This window comes from Heterocephalus glaber, unplaced genomic scaffold, assembly GCF_053883595.1.
Source record: "Heterocephalus glaber isolate CG9 unplaced genomic scaffold, H.glaber_assembly_v1.0 deba00001472, whole genome shotgun sequence".
NCBI classification, from domain to species: domain Eukaryota; kingdom Metazoa; phylum Chordata; class Mammalia; order Rodentia; family Bathyergidae; genus Heterocephalus; species Heterocephalus glaber.
This window is the reverse complement of record NW_028258315.1, coordinates 20,805,405-20,824,885: the sequence shown is the minus strand read 5'-3', so window position 1 is coordinate 20,824,885 and position 19,481 is coordinate 20,805,405. Positions and strand designations below refer to the sequence as shown.

At 39.0% G+C, this 19,481-nt stretch overlaps 1 long non-coding RNA gene across 1 annotated transcript in view; it reads right to left on the bottom strand.

Annotated features, from left to right (window-relative positions):
- Window positions 1-480: 480 nt before the first annotated feature.
- Window positions 481-19,481, bottom strand: part of LOC147826226 (uncharacterized) — a 30,065-nt gene continuing 11,064 nt past the window's right edge. The window contains exons 3-6 of the long non-coding RNA XR_015439346.1: window positions 12,871-13,028; window positions 11,863-11,928; window positions 8,266-8,357; window positions 481-3,321 (exon numbers count right to left, since the gene is read on the bottom strand). This is a non-coding gene — a long non-coding RNA (uncharacterized LOC147826226). The remainder of the gene's footprint in view (window positions 3,322-8,265; window positions 8,358-11,862; window positions 11,929-12,870; window positions 13,029-19,481) is intronic.

The window sequence follows — 19,481 nt, the reverse complement described above, 5'->3', positions numbered from 1 at the left end:
TTCCTTTCTTTCTTCTTTTCTTTCTTTTAATCTACTGAAAGAAAGGGATCGAGTGAAAAGACCTCAGGGCAGCTGTCTTCTCCACTCTGCCTTGCTTTGCGTGATGGGAATATAGAAATAGCCTTATTTTAAAATGTTTTATGAGCTGGACCTCACCCTCATTGGTTAATAACAGTTGTGGGCGGTCTTGCAAATTTATGCAAACCTCACAATGGAGTAAAAATCTCCACACTATTAAAAAGCAATGTCCTGTTTTTTATTTTTCCATATAACCCTTTTTCAATCCTTGAAGACTTAGTTGGTCAATTTCAGGGCCAACCAGAGATTTTGGATTGTTAGGAACCTCTCAAAAAGCAAAAACGCTTTTTGAAAGAAGGGACAAATCTGTCCCTCCCATAATTAAATTGAGAAGCTGAAATCAGTCAAAGATTATCTACAAATTCTAAATGAATTCCTTAAATGCTCTTTGTTAAAGAATGTATGACTTTTAAAAAGAATAATTATAGTGAAGGCTGCAACCTCATGAAGTTTACAAGCTGGGAGCAAAAAAAAAAAGCAGGTTTAGAGCTGTATGTCAACACCAACCATTATTTCTATTAGGGTACAATTTTCATGATTTTTTTAAGAATGCAAAATAATGTTAGTTGGAACATACAATTCTAATCCCTCTCAGTGCTTATCACTCTTCAAACATTCAATGGCCACCCTTAATACTATTACCTCTGGGACAACATTTGAGGAGGCCCCTGCAATCTAACAACAAGAGACCCGGGAGAAATACTATGGTTTAAAAGCCTAGTTAAAGATTAACACAAACAGTAATAAGAAGGTTCTTAGGAAAGAACCAGGACAGCTGCAGCTGCATCCTCGCTACCTGCTGAGGGTTGCTAAGCAACGTGGGCCTACCACTGCCCCTAGGGTGTTTTACTTTACAATTAGGATTTTTGAAGGGAATGAGGGGGAAGGGGAGGGGTGGTTCCTAGTGAAACTGATGTACATCCATATATATATCGGTAGGTGTTGTTGTGTTATTTCTTTTTAGTAGGGAAATGGTGTCACTCAGTCCTTTTAAAGGTAGAACACACAGGATAAAGCTGACTCTTTTTTTGTATGTAGCTGACAAAAATGTAGCAATAACATGGAGTTTTAAAAGTGACATTTTGACTCTAAGGGAGGAATTATTTGCAATTTGTTTTGAACAGAAGCTCAGTTCATGTCAGTGGTGAACCTCCAGACAATCATTAGTTTAAACTGCCTGCTATGTGTTTAAAAATTTCAGTCAATTTAGAGCTGATCTGAATTGCAAATGTGATGATAATAAGCCATTAGGGAACTGCATATCTCTTTTTTGCACTTACAACCCTTTGCTTTAAGGAGCTCCAACTACACTGAAATATGAAAATATCATTTTAATCATGCGCACTGTCGACAAACACAGAAATACTGGAGATTCAGAAGTGGGAAAGTGGTATTCAGAGGCTAAACACAGGCACTGTGAGAAGAGTGAAGGAAGATGCAGAATCTTTGCTGTAAATTATATACAGTGCTGAGATTTTCCAAAACACAAATACTCTGTTTCGTTTATAATGTAACATGATTATCCAAGCCCAACATCTGAATAAAATTTATTTTCCTTGGATTTTGGAATTAGAGTTAGCCCAACCCCTTTATGAAGTCACTTGGGAAATCAGGGGAACCAGTTCTATAGTCAGATTTCAGCTTGCAATTCAAATAATGAGTTTTTAAGAATGTTTATCAATGAAAAGTCTACTTTAAATAGCATACTTCAGTGTTCTGGGATACTCTGTTACAGTAATTGCAAAATCATCAATGTCAAGAAATAGTTTATTTTCTCAAAGTATTTCAATTCATATGTTAAGACATAGCACAAAATACATCGTGAATGATAATATAAAACCTCAATCTTTAGATTTTTTTCATTGTCAGCAGTAAGTTTAATTGAACAGAGGTGAGAGAACTGTAAAAAAGAGGTGGTCTCCCTATATTTTCAGTGGGTAAGGTGTATGTGGTTGATTCTTCAATGCCAAGTTCTTAAGCCATTTGATTTTAAGGCTGGGCAGAAGCAACATAAGGAAAAGCCAATACCTGACCAAAGAGCTTTGTCAGATCATTTGCCAGTTGTCTCTTAGCCTCTGTACTACACACTGTCTTCCCCCTTGGAATTCACTAAAGTTTGGTATTTGGATTTGTTTCCACTGTATTAATAAGATCCCAGAAGTTTCTTTTTTACCACTTGCAGGAATCTTTGGGAAAGATGGAAATTGAAATGTAATGCATTCATGACATGTTTTCTCTCCACAAATTAAATATTTGCTAAGATAAAGTGTAACGTCATTGGTAAATATAGCACAAAATGATAGAATTTGAGTCCCAGAGGGAAAATTCTAGTTAGAATTTAACTCCAGGAGGCCTTAGTCATCCATAAGGTCAGGGTTCTGTCCAATCCCAATGTTTGTTTATTTCCTTGAGAATGAAAGATAAGGGCATGAACTCTATGATGTCTCCTCTGTTGGTGAAAAGAGAACCTCCCAATTGTCAGCTTTCAGGCCCCATCTGGAATGAAAACAATAAAAAAAAGTAGAATAAAATTTTTAAAAGAAAAAAGTATTCAAACATATCTCTTCTTTTTCACGTTTCATAGCTTCACTTGATATTTTTTATTCCTCTTCAATTTATCCTTACAATAGGAGAGCTTTCAGCTAGGTCTAAGCCAATTATGAAGTAGAAATGTGGCCAATCATACATATGATTGAGGGGTGAACCTGTCTAGGAGGAAGCTATACCTCTGCCTCATGGATCTCCCCTTGCTATATCCATCCATTCTCTCCTTCAACAAATATTTACTGATTCTTCTCTGTGCATAGAATTGTACTAGGAACTACAGGAAAACAAGGATGGATTGCACAATGCATACTGCACACCAGAAATTTACTGGGAGAAACAAAGCTTTTTATAGGAGTAAGGATCCTATAAAGTAAGACAGGGAAGTGGAACACATCACCAGGTACACAAAGTGTAGGAACTAGGCCCAAAATGACCAACAATGTGAAGACCTGTGGCCACAGAATCAGAAAGGTTCAAGCCCCCATTGTTCTCTGACCTTGAGAGATACTGAGTGACTTGCATGACCTCCTTGTGTCTTTGTTTCGTCTAAAAAATAAGAATTGCTCAACAGACCATATATTTCCTTTGTCAGCTTCCTATCTTCTCTATAAAGCTGTTTTCAATCTTCTCAACCCTCTTGAAACCTCTAACTTCTGATTCTTCCCCTCCTGTGCAAAGATGATCTCAATTCCCACCCTGCGGAGAAAATGGAATCCATCAGCTGGAAACCCACTTGACATCCTGCGGCCAGCCTACACATCTTACAGAAGCCACACCCTTCCGACTCCCCCCTTCCCTCCCACAGACCCCTGCTCCCACACACCCTGAAAGGCTTACCATCCTTCTCCCTCCCTCTCTCTCCTAGATTTCCCCTGTTGATTACTTCCCTGCTGCTTCCTGCAATGCCAAGTGCTTCTCTCTGCTTCCAAGGGCTCATGAGCATGTAAAGTTGCTGGAGCTTCTACTCACTTACAAACAACGAAAACCTCCCCCAGTAATGGCCTGCACTCTCTACTCTGTCCTCTATGGTCACCACTAGTCACACATAGCCACTTTCATTTAAGCTAATTCAAGTGAAATGAAATTGAAAACTGTTTCTCAGTGGCACTACCACATCTCAAATGTGGTCCTAAAGACAGGACAGGAAACATAGGACTAAGTTACTAGCCCAGGAAATCTGGAACCATCTCCTACAATTTTTATCCCTTGTCCATAGCCCATATTTACTGTGCATGTATACTGCATACTTACCCTGCATATGCTATATAAGTATCTGTAACATATGCTATATAAGTATCTGTAACATACTGCATTAGGCACTGACATGTGTGTAGGGAGACCAGAAAAGACAAGTCAGTATCTCACATTTAAGAAACACTGTGCCATTGTTCCTCATAGTGATTTTCAGTGAACAACTTCACACTATAATGCAGATGATGGTTCCAAGCTGAGCCTTTCCCAGAGCCCGACAGATAGGAAGCTGTAGAGCCTGGGCTCGAACTCAAATCTTCTAAATGTGTACAAACAAATCAATCATTCTCTAATTACCTAAATCCACTCCTCAATATTTCTACATTCATACCCACCTTTAATAGATTCACATCAGCATTAAATTGGAGAAGCAACATTTTAAGAAAATACAAGGGCACATCTCTCCCTCAACACGCACAAAATAAAAGTAAATTAAACTGCAACTAAAGTCACAGTAACTAATTCAGATGCACATCAATCAAATCTGACCAAAGGATTGATGTTTTCCATTTGACCTAGATCATAAAGCCAGGACTGTAACTTCTGAGCCTGGTGCCTGGATCTCCCTGCTGCTTGTGTGGACATGGGCGTGGTCCCAGAAAGTCACAGGAAAGGTTGGTCTGGCACATCCAGTGCTGCAGCATTGCCAGTCCTCAGCTCCTGGATGAATCCGCACTCACAGAGGGTAGTAATGGATATTACAAATACTTTGCACAGCCAGGAGCTTCAGGTCCACCATAAGATCATATTTTTAATGCCCACTCTGTGAGATCTCTGAGCCCAGGCTTGTGTAGGGTAGCCGGAAGGCTGCTCTTTTGCCTTGAGGTTTTACATCCTAATTGGAAGCCCAGGGTCACTAACAATGATCTTTTTAGAGACTTTCTTGTTACCCATGCCCAGAGATTAGGCAGAGACACAAGGATGTCTCTCCAGCCCATTCCCAGAAACCATGGACTGCAGGAAAGCAGGCTTGCTGTCTTGGCCATCTCTAGCTATTTCATAGAAGCATACAAAGCAATTTCTTTGCCCTCACCAACATCTCAACTCCTCATAGTGGGCCCAGACTCAGATGTACCTTCCCAAAACCAAAAGCTTCACTGTCTACAACAACCAGGATTATTGTTTTGCATTTTATTTTATTTTATTTTATTTTATCTTTTAGTAACATGTATTAACTGTATATTTTACTGCAGTTCAATGTGATATTTCAGTATATGCGTACAACATGCACTAATCAAATCCAACATCCTTTAATCCATCGTCCCTCCCAATTTTTTTTAATTAAATTAGTTTATGGATCTATGTCCAGTTGGCGTTAGTGTGGTCAAAAAAAGTTCCTTAATTCTTTCTTCCTTTGAGCATATTTTGCCCCCATTTTCACAATCCTTGACATTTTTTAGCCTTCTTCATTCCACAGACACAAATCTATGGAAGTTTTTTCTTTCCTCACTCAGTCTTAAAGCTGACTTCTATATTACCCTAGGATTTATCTCTTCTCACATGTGGGCAGTGGGAATCTTAATGCATAGTCCACCAAGATAATCATCTACTTAATAAAATAATATAATATTTGAATTAAAAATATATTTATCCACCTTATACTTATTAGCATGGCTACTACCAAAATTTTTAAAAAGTATTGACAAGGAGGTGGAGAAATTGGAATGCTTATTCATGTTTGGTAGGAATGTATAATAGTGCAACAACTATGGACAACATAGTATAGTAATTCCTCAAAAAATTACATTATAGAACTACCATATTATTCAACAATCCTAACTCTGGATATATACCTAAAAAAACTGAAGCAGGATCCCATAGTAGGGTCTCATGTTCATAACAGCATTATTCACAACAGCTCAGAAGTGGAAGCAACCCAGCAGTTCATTGATGAATGAGTTGGTAATGCAAACACACAATGGGTTATTATTTGACCTTAAAGAGGAAAGGAATTCTGACACATACTAATAGGGTGAACTTTGAGGATAGTATGCTGAATGAAATAAAGCCAGTCCCCAAAGAACAATTACTATACCATTTCACCAATATGAGGTGGCTAGAATAGCCAAGTTCAGAGACAGAAAGTGGAATGAAGGTTTCCAGGAGCTGAAGGGGAAGAATGAGGAGTTGTTTCAAGACAGAGTTTCAGTTTTACAAGGTAAAAAGAGTTCTGGAGACAATGGTGATAAAGTGTGGATGTATTTAAAGCCACTGAACTGTACACTTAAAATGGTTAATATTGTGAATTTTATATTATGTGTACTTCACCACAATTGTATATGTGTAAGTGTGTGTGTGTGCATGTGAGAGAGAGAGAGAGAGAGACAGATTTTAATGAGTAACTAGAAGGACCTACATAAGATAAGCATTTCACATGAGGTGTTTCACATCTTCACAACAACCTTGAAAGAAAGTACTATTATCACCATTTTGCAGCTATGCAAATTGGAGCTTTGAGTTAAATGATTTGTTCAAGTTTACACAAACAGGAAGTGGCAGCCCCTGGATGCAAACCAAATTCCTCCAGCGCTAGAGCTCATAATGTTCACAATTATATTCTGTCACTTTGTAGCCTGGGCTGTTTAGTGTTGCCCAGTGCTGCCTTGTCATACACAGCAAAGACCTTTATTCATTCCAATTCTCTATGGTTGGTTTATCTAGTAGCAGGGCATTTTCAATTAACATTTTCTGCCTCTATAAGAGCACAGTTTCTGTGGGTCGTGATGATTCTGATTTATTTTTGTTTGGATTGTTCATAATTATTTATTGAGAATGTGCTATATGTTAAGTTTGCTTTACCTGCATTGCATATTTAGTCCAATACCTATGACATTCCCATATCATATCATCCTTATTATGATTTATAAGATATGAGATATAGATACATATCTACATCTTTATTTTATAAACTTAAGTAACTGGGTCACTGGCTTAGTAAAACTGAGAGTTGATAATCACTTGAAATCCAAAATGTATTCCATTAAGTTATACTCTTCTCTATTGCCCAAATTTCAATGAACTCATAAAAAACTTAGTTTCTCAATCTTCAGTTTGGCTTTGGTTCAAGTATCCTTTTAGAATATTAGCACAGTCTGGTTATCTTTTATGCAATATATATGTATTTAAAATACCTTTCGAAGAAAATATTTCCATCAGTTATCTTACCAGTAGATTTAGAAGGGTGGATTAATGAACTCTTAGTTCTGACATCTTCTAAATCTGTTACCCTGTTATACAAATGCACTGAGATGAGAAAGCTCATAAGAAAGACTGAAAAAGAGACTGAGGAGGCTAATTCCGATAGGCAATAAGTTTCCTTATAACTTTGATGCCTTACTATAACCTAATAGGCCTTCCCTTAGAAGCTCAGCCTCTTAATATTACTTTTCACATAACATACTCTTGACATTATTTATTATTAATGATCATCTATGAGTTATGAAGGGTAAGTCATGTGAATGGAATCCAAAAGTCAAACAACAGTCTCTCAGAAGCAATTGAACCTCATCCAACTGCAGCATGATTTGGGGAATGAGCTAAAGAGTAATGCTGAAGAAAATTCTTAGCTCAAGATAGTGATTTAATCTCTAAAAAGTGCCACCAGAAATGTAAATGGAGATGGGAATAAATAGTCACAGTATTAAGAAATGTCCACTGTCAACTTCACAATGGTCTGCTGTATGTGTAACCCTGAACTTTAAATCAGATGGATTCTGAAGGGTTGGAAGCAGATATATTTCTTCATCTAACATTTCCTGGCTTCTCGCTGTTGGCAAACTCAGTCAGGTTTGTGAAGGGTCAAATGTGTTCAACTCCTGTCAAACTTTCCAGGGTGGGTAAAAGTCAATAATTTTCGTCTTAATCCTGAGGCCACAGTGTTTTCAAGTTGGAAATCTACTCCATATGCTCATGATATTATTTCACAGAATCCTAAAAGGTTTCTTCATGAGAACTCTGAAGCTTCCAAACCTCCTTGCCCTGTTAGGACTGGTTTGTTTGACTCATTAAAATTATACCTAAGAATACCTAAGAATATCATTTATTAAAAACAGTGACTGTTAGTGACAATCTAGTATATGCCAGGCACTTTTACATGTATGGTTTCATCTAATTCTTACAACCAACTAGCCAGATGGCACCAGCCCCTTTTCCAGACCCCAGGGGTAGATGGGCAACAGTTTCCTCAAGTGTGTCCAGGTGGCTGTGACCTCTGCAGAGTGTCACATTATGTCTAACTGACCCCCAAACTCAGATCCTTCACTTCATCACGCTGCTTCTAAACCTGGATTCTCTTTAGATTTAGGAAATGGTAGGTATTCTGTTCAAAATATGGAACATGCACTTTTTTAGAAAGAAATGAAACACAACACCATGTTTTCTGTTCCTCACCCCAGTGCCTGGGGGGACCTTCGGGCCACTGTGATATCTCCTTCGTGACGAAGTTTCTGTCTATGGGTCTTTTGGACCAGCATCTTGCCATCCTGGAAAAAGAAGCAAGCAGCTCTGAATTTTTTAAAGTCCATTCCTCGTGTCTCTTTTATTTACACTGCCTTTGCAAATATTCAGAATGTCACCACCCATTTAGTCCTTTCTAGAATATAAATTCTGAACTGCTTTTTCTGTGGCATTGAAAAGTGTTCATTTTGGTAACATTTAGAAAATGAGAAGTTAAAATGGAAAGATGATGCTACATTATCAAAAAAGCAAGAGATCACCAGAGCCAAATGACTTACCCTGACTCATCACCTCCACAGCTGTGTTCTCACTAATATTTTTCTGTTATCTGTTATCTTAAGAAAATGGAAATTTGACTCACCCTTGGAAGATGCTAACAAAGTCCACTTTAGAACTCAGTATTGGGCCGGGGATTTAGCTCAGTGGTTCAGGCGCCTTCCCCTCAAGCGCAAGGGTGCAAGGTCCCGAGTTCAATCCCCAGTACCAAAAAAACAAAAGAACTCAATATTATAAAATACAATATCACAAGTGAGTCTCAAGTGGGGAATATAAAAATTACAAAGCTAAAAGAACTTTTTTTAACATTTTGATGTGTCTACTTTGTGCCAGGTACCATCTGGTGTTTTTCTCTGGTATCTTAGCCTCAGCACAACCCAAAGAAGTGGGTTGACTCTGATCTTATAACTGGGGCCCCTGGCTCCTTAACAAGGTCATACAACTTGCCCAAGGTCCCACCAAAAGGAAATGGACAACCAAGAATTAGAATTAAACTCTAACACCAAAACCGACTCCTTTTTCATTCTTATAAACTGTTGCCTTGAATTTAAAAATACATGTGGAAATGGTTACATAACTGTTTCCATCCCTTAATAACTATTGGGGGAAACTCTTACAGAGTAATTCAGACACCAGTGATGACAATGACCAATGCATACTCAGACAGTCATTTAAACAGGTGAGGTGATCATTCCATTTCTCCCCCGTTTAAACAAGGTCTCTATTCATTTAAGAAATACAACATGGCAGGATGCATGTTGGGAAGAGATAAGACCTGCCTCAGAGCCAGTGCTAAGGCAGGTGAAGGCAGAGGCCCAGGATGTGAAGGGAAAGACAGGGATGTGAACTGCAATTTATCTCAAACAAGCATATGCCTTGAGACCTTTTCATTGAAAGCATTAAAACCCAAGGGACAAAGGGAAAAAACCCAGTCTTTGCCTTGTTTTCTTCATCAACATGAAATGATTTATCTCACTCACCTTAGGATTTATACCGTAAATAGAAAACCTTAATAAAATAACTGTGCAAATAGTTCTAAATAAGTTAGTAAAATATTATCTACAGAATTGCTTCAATGCCATTAATAATGAAATGAGTAACTTCACATAGCTCATTTGAATTGGTTGTCATTTAAGTAAAATACACTGACGTAAGAATTTTGCATTTTTCTTTTAGTAAGGAAGAAACAGCCTTTAACAAAACAGAACAATAGAAACAAAACTGACCACATTGTAAAAAAACAGGTAGGGCCGGGGATTTAGCTCAGTGGTTTCGCCGCCTGCTGCGCAAGCACAAGGACCCGAGTTCGATCCCCAGTACCAAAAACAACCAAAAAAACAAAAAGCAGGTAGCCACAGAATCTCAGATCCTGCTCCTGGAACTATTCTCTCCTCTCCCTTGGGAGCTCCAAGTCTACAGTCTCTTGCTTACTGCCTTTTCCCAAAGACACAAGTAGTCTGAGGATGCAGTTACCATGCGGTCCTGTGCTTCCAAATCCTTGGTTCTCTTCTTTACTGAGAATATGCTGCTTCTCTGGAAGCTTTCAGGTTCCTAGGCATTTAAATTCCTAAGCAAAGCTCCCATGCCTACCCCATCCAGCTTTGCTGGCCCTGCCCACATGCTCGAAAGGGCTGGAGGCAGCTGGTCTCCCCAGCACAAAGACTCAAACCACAGTGAGTCATCACTCTCCCCTTGGCCACCTCATGCCAGGAAGATTTCATTGCTCCCCTTACTTAGCAGTCATCATCTGCCACGTGGCCTTGGCTACCTCTTAGTTATTTCTTCTGTTCAACTGGGATTTGGTCACCCACTTGTCATGATAACTTGGGCAGGTAACTTGGGCTGTCCCCATTCCTGTCCAGGAGAGTTATAATATAATCCACATTACTTTAGTGTCTGGTAGCTAACAGTACTAAAGCCTATCACTTGGAAACTCCTATTATGTACATTGCATTCTGCTTCCAATCTTCTGAGGAACAGTCCATGTTATGGGCTGAATAATTGTTTCCTCCAAAATTCATATGTTAAACTACTAATCCCCAGTGCCTGGGAGAGTGACTGTATTTGGAGATGGGGTCTTTACAGAAGTGATTAAGTGAAAATGAGGTCATGAAAGTGGGTCCTGATTAAGTATGACCAGTGTCCTTAGAAGAGGAGAATAGAACAAGATGCACAAAGAGGGAGGAGCATAGCAAGATGCAAGAAGAATACAGCCCTCTCCAAGCCAGGGTAAGAGACTTCAGGAGAAACCAGGCCCTCTGAGACCATGATCTTATACTCCTGCTCTCCAGAACTGTAAAAAATAAATTTATATTCTTTAAGCCACTTAGTCTGTAGTACTGTAGTACTGTGTTAGGTTAGCCCTAGCAAACTACAGTAATAGTATTTTAGTTTGAACTCTATGAATGATCAGTTGTATTTTGAAGCTCAGCAGTATTTACGATATAGCTAACCATGTTACTTAGGCTATCAAGTCTAACATTAGTCTTTGTATTAGCCAAAGCTACTATAACAAAATACTAAAGTGGCTCACACCACAGAAATTTATTTTCTCACAATTCTGGAGGCTGGAAATCCAAGATCCAGGTGTTGGTACATTGCATTCTTCCTAAGATCTCCCTTGGGTTGCAGATGGCCACCTTCTCAGAGTGTCCTCATGGGTCTTTTCTCTATGCAAGCTCAACCCTGGTGTCTCTTCCTATTCTTAAGACACCAATCGTATTGGATTAGGGCCCAGGCGTATTACTTCATTTCACCTTCATTAACTTTCTAACAGCCCTATCTCTGGATACATCCACATTGGGAGTTTAGGCTTCAACACATAAATTTTGAGGGGTCACAGTCCAATCTTTAAGAGCCTTCATATATATTCAATCTTTTCTACTTTTCATTGCAGCAACTAAAAGTGTTCTTGTCCCGGCATCAAAGATTTTGTCTGGAGGTCCAGCTAGGACACCCCTTCTGAGTTGAATAGGTTGATCATGAACTTCGATGATGAGTTTTTCTCTGAAAGAAGAATCTAAATCCTTAATTCATCAAGCCCTTGTGAAAATTGAATTAGGCTGTTGCGAGAGTATTTTATGAACTGTGTTGCTAACATGTTATCTTCGGTATCCTCATTATCATCAGGAGAGATCTCAATGTTTACCAGCACCAAGACCACATCTATGTGGTAAGTCACGCTCCACACAAACACAGGTCCAGTCTATTCCTTCCCCCATAGACACACAGCCTAGATGATAGTTTCCACCATACCTGTGTTTCACTGGCACTTGCTTCCTACATTATCCCCAAGGTCCTGACCAGTTATAGTTGCTTCATCTGTAAAATGGGGATAACAGTATTACCTGCCTCATAGAAGTGTTTTGAGGATCAAATGATTCAATAGCTGTGAAACACTCATAACAGTGAATATGTATTAAACACTGTGTAATTATCCTCTGTCAATGTCACCATTATTAGATTGCAGATAACCATTTTTCATACAGAAGATTCTGTTGTGCAGCCATCACCCAGCTCCAGGAGAAGTCAGTGCAGGAGCTGAGACCTGTGCCTCCCTCAATAAGAGACTCCACTAGGACACCTGGGATGCTATGCCCTCCCTCCCGAGGAAACCCATAGAGTGTCAATGGCTGACTCATGCATATGGTAAAACAGCCCAGTCCTCTTTCTTTTATGTAGGACAAACTCTTTTATATGCTTCATTTTTCAGGGTTGTTCTGCAGTGGGAACAATCTGAGGCTAGATGTTTTCTGAAACCACATCTTTGCTGACCTTCTTTCCCTGTTCTGTCCTGTTTCTCTCCCTCCCTCCCAGGGTTCATTGGAGAGCACCCCCTACCCCCGCCAATAAATCAATATTTCCACAAGAATTCTCATGCTACTCTCAGAGTATAGAGAATCCAACCTAGTAGGCTCATAGGCAGATATTGGTGTTTTGACTCGAACTATATCCTATACATTTTATTTTCTGTGTCATAATTTCTAAATTAATACCAAGGTCATATTAGGTAGTTAAACAAATGTTTTCTGGTTGATCATTAGGAATAGCTAAAATCAAAATATCTACAGGAGCAATTTCAGTTTGAAAAATGTAGGGACCAAGAATGTAGCTGCAAAATTCAGAAACTGCAATGGAAAAACCTGTTCACCTCTCTTATCAGCTGGTGGAAGTCACAGTTAGTTGAGAGCAATGATTGGTATTGAATGGGAGGACTGCCAAAATGATAGGATCAAGTGTGTCACTTGGAAACTGCATACACACCCAGAGAGAATGCGAAGAATATTGTCATTGAATGCTGTCATATGCTTTGTGGATAGATCATGTCATCCTAGTGACAGCACATCATGCAGAAAGGGTCTCTGAGGAAGTTAGAGGACAGGTCTTTATCTCTTCACTCCTCCTGAGATTATAGGAGCAAGCTTCAATTAAAGACAATGAAAGAATGAGAGCATCTTGCAGTACTAGGAGCAATAAGAAATTTCTATCTTATTTCACATTACTATATTTCATATCATCATAGAAGAACAAATGGAATATTATTCCAAGATCCACAGAGCCACAGACATTTACAGTAGAATACTTCTTACCCTTCTTCTCATAGCTTTATCATTATAACCATATAAAGTAGCATAGAAAAGCACTTTGTAAGCAGCAATGCTGTACATAATTATCTAGTGCTAAATGATTATTATTAATAACGTTAATAAAACTACATTTGCCACAGGTACACATGAAGTGTTTCAGAGATATTAGTCGGGATTCATTTAGTGACAGGTAGTAGAATCCTTATCAGCCTAGCTCTCAAGCATGGGTAGGTGGAGCTCTGATAGCATCTGGTAGAGGACTATTTGCTAACACATCAGTGGTAATTGGGAAAGTACACCAGTAGAAAGTAATGCAGTCGCTAGTACAATGTATCAGGCATTTGAGAAATGCTGGGACTTCATAACTAAGAGGACAATGTTATCCAATGACTATTGCTAAAGTGATACTGATATTCTAAAATGTATTTATTTTCCAATTTTAACACACACAAAAATCACTTAGATCTGATAAGACACAGATTTCTGGGCTCCAGTGTAATGTTTCTGATTAAGAAGATCTAAAGAAAAGCCAAAGAATTGACATTTTTAACATGTTCCAGTGAGATGCTTTTCTTGCTCACCCTGGAAACTCCCTTTGGAAACCCACCCTTCTACAAAAAGTCAATGACAAAAAAGGTGCAGGTGATTGACAGCCAGTGAAAACCAAGTGTGAAAGCCAGAGGGCTTCTGTAGCCTGTCCCAGGAGACTCCACTTCCTGAAACATGAGGAAAGAAAAAAACTGGATCAGATCCAGACTTGTTAAGTAGAGTAGCCAAACTTCTGAGAAAGGAAACTATTCAACTGTCATGGTTTTGATAAAAATGTCCCCCAAAAGTCTCATGTGTTCCGAGGTGGAGCTTTCAGAAGATGATTATATCACATGGGCTTTATCCATGTGGAATCCATCAGTGTATCAATCCATTAAGGAGATCATAATTTGATGGAATTACTGGCAGGTGATGAAAACATAGGAAGTAGGGCCTACGTAAAGGTGATGAGTCATGGAAGGATGATCTTGGGGATTATATCTTGTCCCCAGGCCCTTCTGCATTGGCTCTTTCCCCCTCTCTGATTCTGGGCCACCATGAGGTGAGCAGCTTTCTTCCACTACACCCTTCTGCCATGATGTTTCTGCCTTACCACAGGCCCAAAAGCAGTGGAGCCAGCTGACCATAGACCAGTGATGGTGAACCTTTTGGAGCTTTCAATGATACAAACAGCCCACTGTGGCATGAATGCCATGGTTCACTACCGCCACCATGGACTGAAACCTCTGCAACCATGAGCCAATATAAATCTTTCCTCCTCTTAGCTGTTTATGTGAGACATCTTGTCACAGTGACAGAAGATTAACACACCAACCAAGGCAAGCTGTTGGATAAAGATCAGGGTCAGGTTAAGACAAGGAGGCCTTTCTATTTAGGATGAGGCAACCTAGACAAAGATCCATCGAAATGTGGAATCTTGGTATATTTTGCGACTATGAAGCTTGCAGAAGTGTCCTGCATTTGTTTATTAAGAGCTAGAATTCCTCACTTGATTAAAGAAAAGCAGAGGCCTCCTCACTGCAAGATAACATGCGGCCCCATCACAGTAAGATCTATGGATATAGTAAAAGAAAAAATACCCAATATGTCAAATCCAATCTCAGGGCCTGTTGCTGAAGCACTTATCCTGGGATAGGAGGCCTCCAGCTGGTGACGAGAACTACAAGCTCCATAGCAGGAAGAGTCTTCCTTTCACAACTCCTCTCCTTCTCACCTGTTAGCTTGGTTTTCTTTGGGCAATGGTGCCTTCTCAACCCTGTGTGTGGACAACACCACAGTAGACACAGCACACTCAGACAAGAAGCTGAGAGGTATCTTTTCTGATCCAATTGGGAAACATCCAGAAAAGGCCCCTTCTTGGTATGGCTTGCATTGTGTGCTCATGTCTTGGATTGAAAACTGCTTCCAGAGCCATCAAGGACGTGATAACAGAATTCTAGGTCAAGTCCTCACCTTTGTGGCCAGGTAGCCAAGGACTACTACCCAAAGAAGGGAAGAAGGCATGAATTGAATGGGAACCCCAGCAAGCACTTCTGAGTATGACTAATGCTGATTCATACCAGAACCTTTCCACGTGCCCTCAATTATTTCGAAGTTTAAAAAAGAAGAGGAGAGAAAAGAAAATAGAAAAGCATGACTACCATTTCTACCATACATTTTTATATCTGATGGGGTACAAAAATAAAAATCAACAATTAATCTTGGTTGCAACAGACAGAAACTTAAACTAGCTTAATTAAAACCAAAAAGATGAAATGGAAGCTCATGTAACTGGAAGGAACAGAATAGTTCAGCGGCACAGAGCCTCAAACACACCAAGCCCATCTCTCTCCTCACCTTTCACTTCAGCCCCTCATAGTGTTGTGCTATGCTCTCAGATCAGCTTTCCCTAATAGGAAACACAAGAACGTGAAGCCACCTGCTTCCTGTTTCTGAGCTACACTACAAGTGAGGAAATGCCTTTTTTCTTTCTTTCTCCAGTTTGGACAATTATAGGAAAAAATTATGATGGTTGTTTGGTCACATGCCTGATTCTGGGACCAATCATTTATGATCAGGAAAAAGGTCTCCCATTATTGGAACAGCTTGATTCCATACTCATTAGGAAAAGGAAAATGAATTATTTATGTGGCTGGGGAGCCAAAAGCATTTTCCAAATAAAAGAATTGTCTCTACTAGTAAACCCAGAGTACCAGGCAGAGAAAACATGGATTCCATCTGAGAAAAAAAATGACAGAGTTTGCTTCTATACTTTCTACACAGGATGGGGAAAGTCACATGCACAAACCTGAAAAGTTTATATCATACCACACAAAAAAAGGAAAGCTTAAAGTTTCTTTCACTTGCATCCATCTTTATAAAGATATAGAAAATAAATAAATGAATGGATAAATAAACAAACTGAGGTGGTCAGATATAGGCTCTAAAAGGATCCTTACAAACCGCTATTAATGTTACTATTACCTAGGTGAAATAGCTAATGCCTACAGAAAAGTGACTCATTCAAAGCCACTATTTGGTAACAGTTGCCATGATTTCCAGTCTGGTACTCTTCCCGATCTGCCAATTACCAACCCTTTTCCAAGCTTTATTAACACAACAGCCAACATTCTAAACAATTATTAACCATATGTCATGGTTTTCAGAGATATTGCAATTTATAATCATTTTCTTGGCTCATACAAGTTTTTTAATAAAAAGCCAAAAAAATGTAAAATACCATTGGAGGGTAGCAACCAACATAAGTTTTTAAAATTCACATTCAAGAGCCTAGGTTTTAAACCTAATACAGTATACACGGACTTAATTGTTTAAATGGTAATTTAATTACTTAAATTATAATCTATCTCAAAACAACTTGCTTTTATATTTTATCCTTTTTCTATGCCTCCAGAGCTGTGGAGAAAGAAGAGCGATGCCCATATCTATGTTCAGGGAGGTAAATAAAAGGAAATTTAACATAAATGTAACACTAGAAAACGTTGACCTGACTCGAGTCTCTGTAGGAAAAAAACAAAACAAATTCACCTGAGTTAAATCCTAATGCTTTTGGAATTATTAATTCTGAGTGTAATTGGGTTCTCCTTATCTCTCAGGGTATTCACCTGTCCTAAGGGGGGGAAAAAAATCTCTAAAAGAGTTTACTATAACATTTCAGGGACTCACTTTATTATAGCATTTCAGGGACTAACTTTACAACTTTTATGGCAAAAGTTGTGTTCTCATACTTGAATTGACAGAAAAAGAAAAACTAAGTCAAATAGTACCTTGTGCTGTTTACAACTGAATTTTCACCACAATTATATGTTGGCTTTGGAGTTTGAACATTGTGTGGTAGTGACATATTTGCAAGTAGTCATGTGTAGATATTATTTAAAGCCATGGGATCAAAAGAGACATCCTAGGGAGTTGGGGCAGATAAAAGAAGATAAAAGTCATGACAATGCTGCCTTGTGTCATGCCGACATGACAAGAGGTCTAGAAGATGAGAGGCAAAAGAAACTGAGAAGGAAATGATAGTGAGATAGAAGGAACTTAGACAATGATGTCTTGGAATCCCAGTGATGAAAATATTTCAATTTGTTTAAAGTGGTCAGCTATGTCAAATAATGGAGTAGGGTGAAAGTGAAAATTTGATATTCATATCTGGCTATATAGAAGTTGGATGCGATCAGAACAAGTTATGTATACCAATAACTTTAATGTGAGGGAGTTAGGAAATGCAAGGAGAGGGCATGCAGACCATCTATTATATAACTTTGACAATAAAGGAGGACAGAGAAATAGGGGTTAACTACAGGGATGTTTTTGCTTACTTGAGCATTTCTGATATTCTTTCTAAGACAGGAGATAGCAGAATATTTTTTATGCTGATGGCATGATCCAGTAAAGAGGGGGAAATTATATTGCAGGGAAAAGAAAGATAATTGAGGAGCATAGAAAACAAGATTCAGTGCACAAATTATGGGTTTGTTCTTAGACAGGAGCAAGGACAGCTCATCCGTAGTTCAGGAGACAGAGGATATATGGGTAAAGATATCGGTAGGGCGATTTATTCGGCAGTGAAAGTAGGTGCAAGTGGTTTTCTGATGGTTCATATTTTCTCAATAACATAAGAAAGTCATCATCTGAGAATAAAATAGGAGAGAAAGTGAGAGAAGAGAAGAAATGAAATGATCATTCAAGAGAGTGTAAGAGTGAAATAATTTGGGAGAGTATAACAGGAATAGTTAGATAATAATTAGGATCCACTCAGACAGTTTTCTGGTTTTCTCCAGTTATACCCATTTGCCTGTTCACAGATATGAGTATGTTTCAAAAAACTGGGTTTAACATAGGTTGGAGTTCTCTCATCAAAAGAGACTGCAAAGTAGTTGTGGCTCTGTGCACAGAAGTGATCATGATAAACCATGCAATCTGTGTGAGGAAAGAAATTAAGATATGTGTACCAAGGAGTAGCAAAACCTAGGGGATCTCAGAATTGTTGGAGCTAAGATACTAGCAGAAAAGATATAAGGGGTGGTATATGGGGACGAAGGTAATTAAAATTTGGTTTACCCAAGGGATACAGTTATTAACAGCAACCAATAGGCAATTAAGGGAATGGACATCTGAGGTAAGGTAAGAGACAAAATCACTAGAGGAGAAGAGGTGGAAAAATTCAGAGTACATGGTACTGGATCAAGTACATGCATGTATAATTAGGAGCAATACTGTCATCCTGCAGGAACAACCTCAGTGTTTCAGGGGTGCCACGCAAACCCTTCCATTTCAAATCCATGCAAAGTTGGAGCTCAGTGACTATCTCCATTGAATGACTTAGGGAGTTAGTTTGGGACTCTGCATCTTAACATGTGGCATCTATAGTCCCTGTCAAAAGGGAAGCAAGAGAATGGAAATGGCATATGGTCTCTTAAATGCATCTGCTCAGAAATGATACTCATCATTTCTACTCACCACATTGTCACATCATTGGCTAGGACCACTCCTTCAGCTCCACCCCAGCACAAAGTGTAGGGTAGCGCGTGGAATATTTAGTGAGCACTTCTACAGCCACCATGTTGACATTCCCTCATTAAGAATGGTGAGAGGGAGATAGTGGAATGAATGAGATTCACCCAGTAGGAGTAGGTGGTACCAGACCAGTATAAGCGCTAAAGGTACAAGAGACTTCATGGCATGAGCAGCTGGGCACAGAGGGCCCATCTGCTAGATGTTACCCCCCTGCTCTACTCAATTCTATCTGAAACCTGTGCATGTGACATCAGGTGTCTCGATACAGAAGGAAATAGTCGATCATCTAGATATTTCCTAAGGCAATAAATTTTAAGCTATACAGGAATAGGCCGTTGGTGAATCTGATTAATATAGAGTTAACTAAATTTCCTGTGTGGATTACTAGGTTTTAAAGAGAAAATATGGGAACAATAAAATTTTACTGAACATAATTTATCCTCTCCTTTATGATTTAGACAGCACCTTTAGCTCCTAGAGTGACTTAGGGACATGCCTATGAAAATCAGTCATAATTGAACGGCAGATGTGTGAGGCAATAATTCATGTGGGCTCTTTGCACTATGCGAGCTCAAGCTGAGCAGCAGAAGAGTAATGACAGCAGGGAAGGGAAGGGTGTAAAGATGGGGAAACTGCCCAGGTGGTAGGACTTGCTCTCGAGGATAAAACCAGCAGTTGAAATAATAAAGTCCAAGGAGTCAAGGGGCCTTGAGTTTCAATCAGAGT